Source organism: Mobula birostris, chromosome 3, assembly GCF_030028105.1.
Source record: "Mobula birostris isolate sMobBir1 chromosome 3, sMobBir1.hap1, whole genome shotgun sequence".
Lineage (NCBI taxonomy): Eukaryota > Metazoa > Chordata > Chondrichthyes > Myliobatiformes > Myliobatidae > Mobula > Mobula birostris.
In genome coordinates, this window is record NC_092372.1 from 11,235,869 (window position 1) to 11,248,686 (window position 12,818).

The window sequence follows — 12,818 nt, forward strand, 5'->3', positions numbered from 1 at the left end:
GGTTAATTAGCAATCTTGTCGTGAGAGGCCCCTTGGGTAAGAGTGACCATAATATGGTGGAATTCTTCATTAAGATGGAGAGTGACATAGTTAATTCAGAAACAAAGGTTCTGAACTTAAAGAGGGGTAACTTTGAAGGTATGAGACGTGAATTAGCTAAGATAGACTGGCAAATGACACTTAAAGGATTGACGGTGGATATGCAATGGCAAGCATTTAAAGGTTGCATGGATGAACTACAACAATTGTTCATCCCAGTTTGGCAAAAGAATAAATCAAGGAAGGTAGTGCACCCGTGGCTGACAACGGAATTTAGGGATAGTATCAATTCCAAAGAAGAAGCATACAAATTAGCCAGAGAAAGTGGCTCACCTGAGGACTGGGAGAAATTCAGAGTTCAGCAGAGGAGGACAAAGGGCTTAATTAGGAAGGGGAAAAAAGATTATGAGAGAAAATTGGCAGGGAACATAAAAACTGACTGTAAAAGCTTTTATAGATATGTAAAAAGGAAAAGACTGGTAAAGACAAATGTAGGTCCCCTGCAGACAGAAACAGGTGAATTGATTATGGGGAGCAAGGACATGGCAGACCAATTGAATAATTACTTTGGTTCTGTCTTCACTAAGGAGGACATAAATAATCTTCCAGAAATAGTAGGGGACAGAGGGTCCAGTGAGATGGAGGAACTGAGCGAAATACTTGTTAGTAGGGAAGTGGTGTTAGGTAAATTGAAGGGATTGAAGGCAGATAAATCCCCAGGGCCAGATGGTCTGCATCCTAGAGTGCTTAAGGAAGTAGCCCAAGAAATAGTGGATGCAATAGTGATAATTTTTCAAAACCCATTAGATTCTGGACTAGTTCCTGAGGATTGGAGGGTGGCTAATGTAACCCAACTTTTTAAAAAAGGAGGGAGAGAGAAACCGGGGAATTATAGACCGGTTAGCCTAACGTCGGTGGTGGGGAAACTGCTGGAGTCAGTTATCAAAGATGTGATAACAGCACATTTGGAAAGCGGTGAAATCATCGGACAAAGTCAACATGGATTTGTGAAAGGAAAATCATGTCTGACGAATCTAATAGAATTTTTTGAGGATGTAACTAGTAGAGTGGATAGGGGAGAACCAGTGGATGTGGTATATTTGGATCTTCAAAAGGCTTTTGACAAGGTCCCACACAGGAGATTAGTGTGCAAACTTAAAGCACATGGTATTGGGGGTGAGGCATTGATGTGGATGGAGAATTGGTTAGCAGACAGGAAGCAAAGAGTGGGAATAAACGGGACCTTTTCAGAATGGCAGGCGGTGACTAGTGGGGTACCGCAAGGCTCAGTGCTGGGACCCCAGTTGTTTACAATATATATTAATGATTTGGATGAGGGAATTAAATGCAGCATCTCCAAGTTTGCAGATGACACGAAGCTGGGTGGCAGTGTTAGCTGTGAGAAGGATGCTAAGAGGATGCAGAGTGACTTGGATAGGTTGGATGAGTGGGCAAATTCATGGCAGATGCAATTTAATGTGGATACATGTGAAGTTATCCACTTTGGTGGCAAAAATAGGAAAACAGATTATTATCTGAATGGTGGCCGATTAGGAAAAGGGGAGGTGCAACGAGACCTGGGTGTCATTATACACCAGTCATTGAAAGTGGGCATGCAGATACAGCAGGCGGTGAAAAAGGCGAATGGTATGCTGGCATTTATAGCGAGAGGATTCGAGTACAGGAGCAGGGAGGTACTACTGCAGTTGTACAAGGCCTTGGTGAGACCACACCTGGAGTATTGTGTGCAGTTTTGGTCCCCTAATCTGAGGAAAGACATCCTTGCCATAGAGGGAGTACAAAGAAGGTTCACCAGATTGATTCCTGGGATGGCAGGACTTTCATATGAAGAAAGACTGGATGAACTGGGCTTGTACTCGTTGGAATTTGGAAGATTGAGGGGGGATCTGATTGAAACGTATAAGATCCTAAAGGGATTGGACAGGCTAGATGCAGGAAGATTGTTCCCGATGTTGGGGAAGTCCAGAACGAGGGGCCACAGTTTGAGGATAGAGGGGAAGCCTTTTAGGACCGAGATTAGGAAAAACTTCTTCACACAGAGAGTGGTGAATCTGTGGAATTCTCTGCCACAGGAAACAGTTGAGGCCAGTTCATTGGCTATATTTAAGAGGGAGTTAGATATGGCCCTTGTGGCTACGGGGGTCAGGGGGTATGGAGGGAAGGCTGGGGCGGTGTTCTGAGTTGGATGATCAGCCATGATCATAATAAATGGCGGTTCAGGCTCGACGGGCCGAATGGCCTACTCCTGCACCTATTTTCTATGTATGTTTCTATGAAACGTATAAAATCCTAAAGGAATTGGACAGGCTAGAGGCAGGAAGATTGTTCCCGATGTTGGGGAAGTCCAGAACAAGGGGTCACAGTTTGAGGATAAAGGGGAAGCCTTTTAGGACTGAGATTAGGAAACACTTCTTCACACAGAGAGTGGTGAATCTGTGGAATTCTCTGCCACAGGAAACAGTTGAGGCCAGTTCATTGGTTATATTTAAGAGGGAGTTAGATATGACCCTTGTGGCTACGGGGATCAGGGGGTATGGAGGGAAGGCTGGGGCGGGGTTCTGAGTTGGACGATCAGCCATGATCATAATAAATGGCGGTGCAGGCTCGAAGGGCCGAATGGCCTACTCCTGCACCTATTTTCTATGTTTCTATGTTTCTATCATTCTGGGGGATTTTAACCAGGCCAGTCTGAAAAAATCACTAAGCAACTACCATCAACAGATCACTTGCAATACCAGAGGAAACAACACACTGGACCATTGCTACACCACCATCAAGAATGCCTTCCACGCCCTCACTTCAGAAAGTCTGATCACCCATCTGTACTTCAACTCCCTGAGTATAGGCAGAGACTGAAGACTGCAGCACCAGTAATGAGGACCAAGAACGTATGGACAAAGGAAGCACAGAATCGCCTACAGGACTGCTTTGAATCAGTGTACTGGACTGTATTCAGAGATTCATCTTCGAATCTGGATGAGTATGCTGTAGTTGTTACCAACTTCATTGAAACCTTTGTGGATGAGTGTGTGCCCACAAAGACATACTGTACATTCCCAAACCAAAAGCTGTGGATGAGCCAGGGGGTACATCGTCTGCTGAAGGCTAGATCTGTGGCATTCAAGTCTGGCAGCCCAGGCCTGTACCAGAAAACCAGGTATGATTTGCAGGGGGCTATTTCAAGGATGAAGAGTCAATTTTAAATGGGGTTGGAGGCGACATCAGATGCACGGCAACTCTGGCAGGGTTTGCAAGACATTACTTCCTACAAAGTGAAACCCAATAGCATGAATGGCAGCGCTGCTTCACTGCCAGATGAACTCAGTGTCTTCTATGCCCGCTTTGAAAGGGAAAACAACTGCTGCTTCTGATGACCCTTTGATCTCCGTCTCAGAGGCCGATGTTAGGCTGTCTTTAAAGATAGTGAACCCTCGCAAGGCGGAAAATCCCAATGGAGTACCTGGTAAGGCTCTGAAAACCTGTACCAACCAACTAACGGGAGAATTCAGGGACATTTTCAACTTCTCACTGTTACGGGCGCAAGTTCCCACTTACTTCAGAAAGGCAACAATTGTAGCAGTGCCTAAGAAGAATAATGTGGGCTGTCTTAATGACTATCGCCTGATAGCACTCACATCCACAGTGAGGAAATGCTTTGAGAGATTGGTCATGACCAGACAGAACCTGGATCTCTGTACCTCCCTCTGCAATTGGATCTTTGACTTCCTAACCAGAAGACCACAATCTGTGCAGATTGGTGATAACATATCTTCCTCACTGACAAACTACACTGGCGCACCTCAGGGTGTGTGCTTTGCCCACTGCTCTACTCTCTATATACCCATGACTATGTGGCTAGGCATAGCTCAAATACTATCTATAAATTTGCTGATGATACAACCATTGTTGGTAGAATCTCAGATGGGGACGAGGGCGTACAGGAGTGAGATATGCCAACTAGTGGAGTGGTGCCGCAGCAACAACCTGGCACTTAACGTCAGTAAGACGAAAGAGCTGATTGTGGACTTCAGGAAGGGCAAGACGAAGGGACACATACCAATCCTCATAGAAGGATCAGAAGTGGAGAGAGTGAGCAGCTTCAAGTTCCTGGGTGTCAAGATCGCTGAGGATCTAACCTGGTCCCAACATATCGATGCAGTTATAAAGAAGACAAGACAGTGAGACTTTATTAGAGATTTGAAAAGATTTGGCATGTCAACAAATACACTCAAAAACTACTTGTTGTACCGTGGAGAGCATTCTGACAGGCTGCATCACTGTCTGGTATGGAGGGGCTACTGCACAGGACCGAAAGAAGCTGCAGAAGGTTGTAAATCTAGTCAGCTCCATCTTGGGTACCAGCCTACAAAGTACCCAGAACATCTTTAGGAGCGGTGTCTCAGAATGGCAGCGTCCATATTAAGGACCTCCAGCACCCAGGGCATGCCCTTTTCTCAATGTTACCATCAAGTAGGAGGTATATAAGCCTAAAGGCACACACTCAGCGATTCAGGAACAGCTTCTTCCCCTCTGCCATCTGATTCCTAAATGGACATTGAATCTTTGGACACTATCTCACTTTTTCTTAATGTACAGTATTTCTGTTTCTGTATGTTTTTTTAAAAATCTATTCAAGATATGTAATTGATTCTCTTGTTTATTTACTATTATTATTTTTATTTTATTTTTTTTGTCTGCTAGATTATGTATTGCATTGAACTGCTGCTGCTAAGTTAACAAATTTCACGTCATATGCCGGTGATAATAAACCTGATTCTGATTCTGAAATTCTCTCAGACTCTCTCAAACTCTCATAAACCCCCTCTCACAAACTCTCCCTCGTGCATTCTCCCTCACAAGCCCCCACCAACAAGCTCCTGCTCACGAACCAATTCTCACAAGCCCCTTCTCAAAAACTCCCTCTCACAAACTCTCTCACAAATGGTCTCTCATAACCCTCTCTCAAACTCTCACCGAAACTGTCTCTCACAAATTTCCTCTCACAATCTCTCATAATCTCTCACAAAACTCTGACTCTCACAAGCTCTCTCAACCTCTCACAAACTCCTTCTCACAAACCCCCTATCACAAACTCCTCACAAACTCCTTCTCACAAACTCTCTCTCAAACTCTCTCAGACACCGTTCCTCACACACTCACCCCCACAAACTCTCCCCCACAAATTCTCACCCACAAACTCTCCCTCACAAACTCTCCCCCACAAATTCTCCCTCACAAACTCTCGCTTATCAGCTCCCTCTCACGAGCACCGTCTAATGAGGCCCTTTTCACAAACCCCTCTCACAAGCTCCCTCTCACAAACTCCCTCTCGCAAGCTACCTCTCACAAACTTACTCTCACAAACTCCCTCTCGCAAAATCCCTTTCACAAACACTTTTTGAAAAATTCTCTCAAAATCTGTCTCGCTCTGACCCTCAGAAATTCTCACATGCTCCCTTTTACAAACTTCCTCTCAAACTCTCATACAAACTTTCACACAAACTCTCTCCTAAAAACTCTCCCTCGCAAATTCTCTCTCTCAGAAAAAACCTCTCACAAACTCCCGCTCATACGTTCTCTCCCACAAGCTACGTCTCACAAAGACCGTCTCACACACTCTGTCTTACAAACTCTGTCTCACAATCTATCTCTCACAAACTCTCTCTCAGTCTCTCACAGAGGCTCTCTTGCAAACACTTTCTTTCACAAAATATATCTCACAAACCCTATCTCACGAAACCTGTCTCACAAACCCTATCTCACAAACTCTCCTTCAAACACACAAATTCTCTCTCACAAACTGTCTCACAATCTCTCTCTCATATGCTGTCTCATGTAAACTCTCTCAGAAAATCTATTTCAGTAACCCTCTCTCACCTTCTCTCACATATTCTCTCTCTCAATCTCACAGCACTCTCTCACAAACTCCCTCACTAACTCTCTCACAAATGGACTCTCACGATCTCTCTCTAATACAATGTCTCTCTCTCACAAATACTCTCATAAACCCACTCTCACAAACTCTCCCTCACAAACTTCCTTTCAAAAACTCTCTTTAAATCTGTCTCTCTCTGACCCTCAGAAACTCTCAAAATTTCTTTCACACAAGCTCCCTTTTACAAACTTCCTCTTAAAATCTCACACAAATTCTCTCACAAACTCTCGCTCACCATCCCTCCCCGATGAGCTCCCTCTTACGAGCCCCCTCTAATGAGGCCCCTCTCACAAACTTCCTCTTGCAAACTCCCTTTCACAACCTCTTTCTCACAAACTCTCTTTCACACTCTCTCACAAACTCTCTCTCACTAACTCCATCTCACCAACTGTCTCTCAGAACCTTCATTTGTTCTGATGAAGATTGTGTGTGTGTTATGTTGGTGTTGGAACATGTGGCGACATTAGCCGGCAGCCCCCAGCGCAAGCTTCAGTTGTGTTCGTTGTTAATGCAAACAACAACTTCCTCTCTATATTTTCAATGTGCATGTGATAAACAAATGAATCTGTGTGTGAAATCAAGTTTCTTGCGGACTCTTGAGTCGTATCAAAGATGAAAATCATTTTGTTAAATGATCGCAATGATAAAAATTATAATCACTTATAGGGTAGCAATATTGTGCAGCAGTAATGAGAGAGAAGAAGTCATCACCCTGACACAGTGGTGTCAAGAAAACAATTTCTCCCTCAATGTCGCAAAAACAAAGGAGCTTGTTGTGGACTACAGGAGGTATGGAGACAGGCATCAATGGATCTGGGGTTGAGAGCTTTAAGTTCCTCTGCATACATATCACCAAGGATCTCACGTGGTCTGTACATACCGGCTGTGTGGTGAAAAAAGCACAACAGCGCCTCTTTCACCTCAGACCATTGAAGAAGTTTGATATGGGCCCCCCAAATCCTAAGAACTTTCTACAGGGGCACAATTGAGAGCATCCTGACTGGCTGCATCACTGCCTGGTATGGGAACTGTACTTCCCTCAACCGCAGGGCTCTGCAGAGAGTGGTGCGGACAGCCCAGTGCATCTGTAGATGTGAACTTCCCACTATTCAGGACATTTACAATGACAGGTGTGTAAAAAGGGCCTAAATGATCATTGGGGACCTGAGTCACCCCAACTACAACCTGTTCCAGCTGCTACCATCCGGGAAACAGTACCGTGGCATAAAAGCCAGGACCAACAGGCTCCGGGACAGCTTCTTCCACCAGGCCATCAGACTGATTAACTCATGCTGACACAACTGTATTTCGATATTATATTGACTATCCTGTTGCACATAATGTTTATTATAAATTACTATACTTGCACATTTAGACAGAGACGTAACGTAAAGATTTTTACTGCTATGTATAATAAGGATGTAAGTAATAAAGGCAGTTCAATTCATTTCAGTGACCTGGGTTTATTCGTGCCACTGTCAGGAAAGTATGGTCTCCCCCTGACTGAGTGAGTTTCCTCCGGGTGCTCCAGTTTCTTCCCACATTCCAAAGACACATGGGTTAAGGCTGACAAACTTTAGGCATGCCCTGTTGGTGTGGGAAGCATGGTGAGCAAACTTGTTGGCCGCTCCCAGCACACCCCTGGACTCTGTTGGTCATTGTTGCAAATGACACATTTCACTCTGTGGTTTGATGTTACGTAGAACATGGAATTTATTTATTCATTTATTTAGAGATACAGTGTGGAACAGACTCTTCTGGCCCAATGAGCCCCACACTCAGCAGCCCACCTATTTAACAATAGCCTGATCACAGGGCAATTTACAACGACCAGTTAATCTATAACTTGTACGTCTTTGGACTGTGGGAGGAAACCGGAGCATCTGGAGGAAACCCATGTGCAACGTTCCCTCTAATAAACAGTGTGCGCAAGTGTTTTGTGCTGTGTAATTTTTTGCCCAGTGACAACAGCATGGGCACATCAATAATTTCTTCAATAAAAACGGTATAAATACGCCAGTTCTAAAATCTGCAGACAAATCATTGCAAACTCCATGTTGTCAACACCGTCCATATCAGACACTGAAAAAGGAAATGTGGTTGTGTACGATGGTAAAATATACTTAACACGCCAATAAGGTAGAGGGCGACAATCTTCTGGGCGCAGCTCAAATTCCTTTGTACGCTAGTAGCAAAAGATGTGTGCACGCGCACACGTGCGTACCTTAGAGGGAACATTGGCCGCGTGGTCACAGAGAGGACTTTCAAATTCCTTACTGATGGCACCGGAATTGAACTCTGAACTCTGACACACTGCGCTGTAATAGTATCGCACTAACTGCTATGCTACCATTGCAATGGGCAGGATTGTCATGCAAAAGTTTCACCTGCATATGAACAGCAAATCAAAATGTTGCACTGACCGCTATGCTATCGTGGCGCCCAGAACTCTCCAGCGTAGTAAAGGCCCTTCAGCCCACAATGTCGTACCAAGTATATAATCTGATCTACAATCAATCTAGCCCTTCCCTTTTAGAATGGAGGTGTCCTATTAGAATGGAGATGAGGAGGAATTTCTTTAGCCAGAGAGCAGTGAATTTGTGGGATTTGTTGCCTGTGGTAGCTGTGGAGGCCAAGTCATTGGGTATATTTAAGGCAGTGGTTGATAGTTTCTTGATTAGTCAGGGCATGAAGGGAAACGGGAGAGAAGGCAGGAGATTGGGGTTGAGGGGAAAATGCATCAGCCATGGTGAAATGGCAGAACAGGCTTGATGAGCCAAATGGCCTAAGCCTGCTCCTATATCATATGGTCCTATCTAAGTGTTTCTTAAATGTCCCTTATGTATCTGAACATGTGCTGATGTACATATGACTATTAACTAATCTTTACATTTTATCTAAACACCTGGGTCCTTAATTTATTGTGGCAAGGTCTGGGTGGGCAACATTATCTAAATATTCGAAGAAATATTCAACTGAGACTTGGCTTTCTTCACTCAGGTTAAGTTTACCTTGGTTCCTTTCTTTTAAAAAAAAATTGGCCCTGGGTAAATTTCTCAAATTGCAGCCACAGCAGGCCACACCTCCCCTTTGTGCAGGCAGGTACTGTTCACTGCACTGTCTGGGGCGGGGCTCTTTCATTTCTCCCACTCGCAGAGTGACAGGGAAACGAACAAGAGTGATCCTAGACGCTGTAAGTAAGTCTTTATCTTAAATATCCTGAAGGTTGTTGGTATTTCTGCTGGGACAGCCAGTTTGCTCTGAACTTGCACCCACAAGGGCCATTAAAATGTTTTTTTGTGTGGAAGACTTGTTTCTACCTGTGTAAAGTTGCACTTGAGGAACTGAACCAGCTGTTGCTTCAGGAAGCCTTGCACTCCTCTTTACAATATTTACTGATTAATGCGTAATACTTTTGGTGTGTCTATGGATTCTTCCATGCCCAAAGCGGTGATCTTTCATGATTAGTTGAAAGCTGTGCAATTTAGAAAGAATCTGAACTTAAATCAGAGCACTTTGAAATCTGACAGGCCTTAACTTGTATATGGCTTACTTAATGATGCAAAAACACAGTATTCATTCAGGAAGAACACCTAACATGAGACAGAAAAGTTAAATTGATACTTAACTAGGTTGAAAGGTTGGCACAGTATCATATATTGCAGTACAATGCAAGATATAAAAAATACTACAAATTACAATAAGAACTATAAAAAGTTAAGTAAGTAATGCAAGAAGAGATCAAAAAGAGAATCATAAACAGGAGAAAATCTGCAGATGCTGGAAATTCAAAGCAGCACACACAAAATACTGAAGGAACTCAGCAGGTCAGGCAGTATCTATGAACAGGAACTGCCAACGTTTTGGACCAAGACCCTTCATCAGGACTGAGAAGGAAGGGGAAAGATGCCTGAATAATAAGGTGGGAGAAGGGGAAAGAGGCTAGCTGGAAGGCGATAGGTGAAGCTAGGTGTGTGGCGAAAGGCAAGGGCTGGAGAAGAAGGAATCCGACATGTTTATGGTTTCATTGTCCATTCAGAAATCTGATGGTGCAGTGGAAAAACTGTCACTAAAACATAGAGTGGACAGCCAGCAACTTTATCCAGGATGAAAAATGGCCTTTATGAAAGTGCATAATTTTAAGATGATTCTAGGAAAGTATAGGAAAGTCAGAGGTAGTTTTGTACAGAGTGGTGAGGGCGTGGAATGCTGCTGGGTGTGGTGGCAGAGGCAGATACATTAGAGGTATTTAAGTGACCCTTAGATGGTTGATAGAAAAATGAAGGGCTATGTGGGAGAGAAGGGTTAGGTTGAACTTGGAAGAGGTTAAAGGTCAGCATAACATTGTGGGTCAACTGTGCTGTACTGTTCTGTATTCTAAGTTCTAATCAGTCTTATAACCAGAGTATTTACACAAGCATGGATGCAACCTGCTGGTGATAAAATCACACATTTTCTTGCGTTGGTTGTCATTTTTGCCTTTTCTTCTTGTTAGAGGTTCCTTTCCCGTGTTATTTTGCTCATGGTATGGTAGTGTAGTGGTTTCTTCTGGGTGCTCCAGTTTCCTCCCACACTCCAGAGACAGTAGGATAATTGGTCATTGTAAATTGTTCCGTAATGAGGCCAGGGTGAAATCGGTGGGCTGCTAGGAGGCACGGCCTGAAGGAACAGAAGGTCCTGTTCAGCATTATATCGCTAAATAAATAAATAGATAAAAAATTCTCAATTGAAAGAACATAAACGTTTCAAGCTCTGCTTACATTGAGGGATCTTGCCTTCCATGGGAAGCTAGACCTTACACCTGAGGTGTGAATTCACATCTGATTACCTGTTTCTTCAGTCACGGGTACAGCAGAGTATATCAAGCGTGCAGATAGGATGCTTTTTATGGTGCATCGGTAAAAATTGGTAAGGATCGATGGGGACATGCCAAATTTCTTAAGCCTCCTGAGGAAGTAGAGGGATTGCTATGCTTTCAATCAACTATCCTAATGCAGTGTAAATTTTACTCTAAGTCGATTGAAAAACTGTGTGGGTTGTTTCAAAGAAGCTCTTTACAAATGGGTCTCACAGTTCGGCTTATTTAGTTTTGTCCCATGGACTACTTGCACATTATATCAGGGTACTTCTGAATAAAACTGATGGAGCGATGCAGATTATCTGGAAGCAGCCGGAGTAAATTCTCTCCAAGTATCATGTGTAAATCTAAGTTTCAGAGAAATGTGCCCTGTTCCGGCAGTGTATGTGACAATCAGCTGAGAGATTATTTTTTAATGACTTTCTGTTCTATTGTTAAGTATCAGAAGGAATGTACATGATAGAAGGGTGGGACATTTTTTTGTGTAACCACACAAGAGTTGCCAAACCAGATTTAATGCAGTTTGATGCTTCCTTATTCAATGCCAAAAATGCATTTACCTTCAAAGGAGCAGTGACTACTGTTAGCAGTATTTAGAGTCAGACACATGTACAGCTTAGAAAACAGGCCCTTTGGCCTATCTCATCTATGCTGAACAAGTTGCCTACCTAAGCTAGTCACATTGCCCTGATGAAGGATCTCGGCCGGAAACATCGGCTACTTATGCAATTTCACATTATTGTCATCCATCCGTACACACATATACCACCAAACAAAACATCGTTCCTTCAGATCAAGGAGCAAAAGACAAGTACATATAACTTGCATACAATACGCCTAAAGTAATATTACCACAGATAAATTAACAAATAATAAAGCGCATTTACAATACTAATTAATAAGTAAACAGTATAACGCCACTGGTGCTTCATATGTGATGAGACCTGGGTGGTGGCAGGGAATTCAGTAGTCTTACGGCCTGGGGGATGAGGCTGTTTCCCATCCCAACAGTTCTTGTCCTAATGCTATGGGACTTCTTGCCTGATGGTAGAGGGTCAAAAAGATTGTTGGGCAGTTGGGAGGGATCATTGCTAAGGGCCCTTATTCCTTTCCGTAGATGCAGCCTGACTTGCTGAGTTCCTTCAGCATTTTGTGTGTGTTGTCCATTTGCCTATGTTTAACCCAGATCCCTATAAACCTTTCCTATTCTCATACATGTCCAAGGTTCTTTTAAATGGCATAATTTTACTGCAGACTTCGTATACTGCAGATTTTACCCTTGTAATTAAAGTGTCAGTAAGTTGTTATCGTGAAAGTTGAAAATTACACCACTGTTGCTGGAAATCTGAAATGCCAGAGAAGAGACATGTGTTTCTCTCACTGGGATATGAGGTTCACTGGCTACCCTCACCTGTTTTAGCCCATCTGTCAATGCGGTGTGGCAATTGTCGCATGCAGACAGTAACTTGGAGCCACTGGTGAGTGTCACTGCTTCGGGAAGATAGGCCAGACCACGGTTCCTGGGCATTCTGGCTCTGTCAGTCTCCGGCATTGCCCACGAAGGTGCAGCAGTGGGCAATCACATTTCAATGCTTGCCCCAGGCCTCACAGAAACCTCTCCCCACCGCCTCGGCAGTCTACTGTTGGGATGACTGCACGACGGACGTGTCAGGAGAAGCAGGAGCTCACACCAACTTTAAGGAACAGGTCAAACTCTGCTATGGATGGGTCCAAGTCTGGCTGTAAAAGCATGAGAGTTGAGCATGTGGCTAGCATCACATCCCATTAAAACCCAGAGCTACAGAAGCCCCAAAGACCTCGTCCCTGAGAGAAGAAAGATCTTCGCCTAGAAGATGTATGAAGCCATGTGGTGAAAGTGGAAGCCACAGGGCAGATCAACCTTCTATTGGCCCAGGACGGAGGACTGTGGTGAGCTGCTGTCAGCAGCCTTTGCCCCAGTGGAGA

At 43.9% G+C, this 12,818-nt stretch overlaps 1 protein-coding gene across 4 annotated transcripts in view; it reads left to right on the forward strand.

Moving 5' to 3' along the window:
* The window catches only part of rab27b (RAB27B, member RAS oncogene family), a 186,266-nt gene that overhangs the window by 90,093 nt on the left and 83,355 nt on the right, over window positions 1–12,818 (forward strand). The window contains exon 1 of one of the 4 annotated variants that reach the window (XM_072252213.1): window positions 9,149–9,188. The exons of the other annotated variants lie outside the window; for them this stretch is intronic. The gene's annotated coding sequence lies outside the window, so the exon portion shown is untranslated. Of the gene's footprint in view, window positions 1–9,148; window positions 9,189–12,818 lie in introns of those variants that run through there. 4 annotated transcript variants of the gene reach the window in all.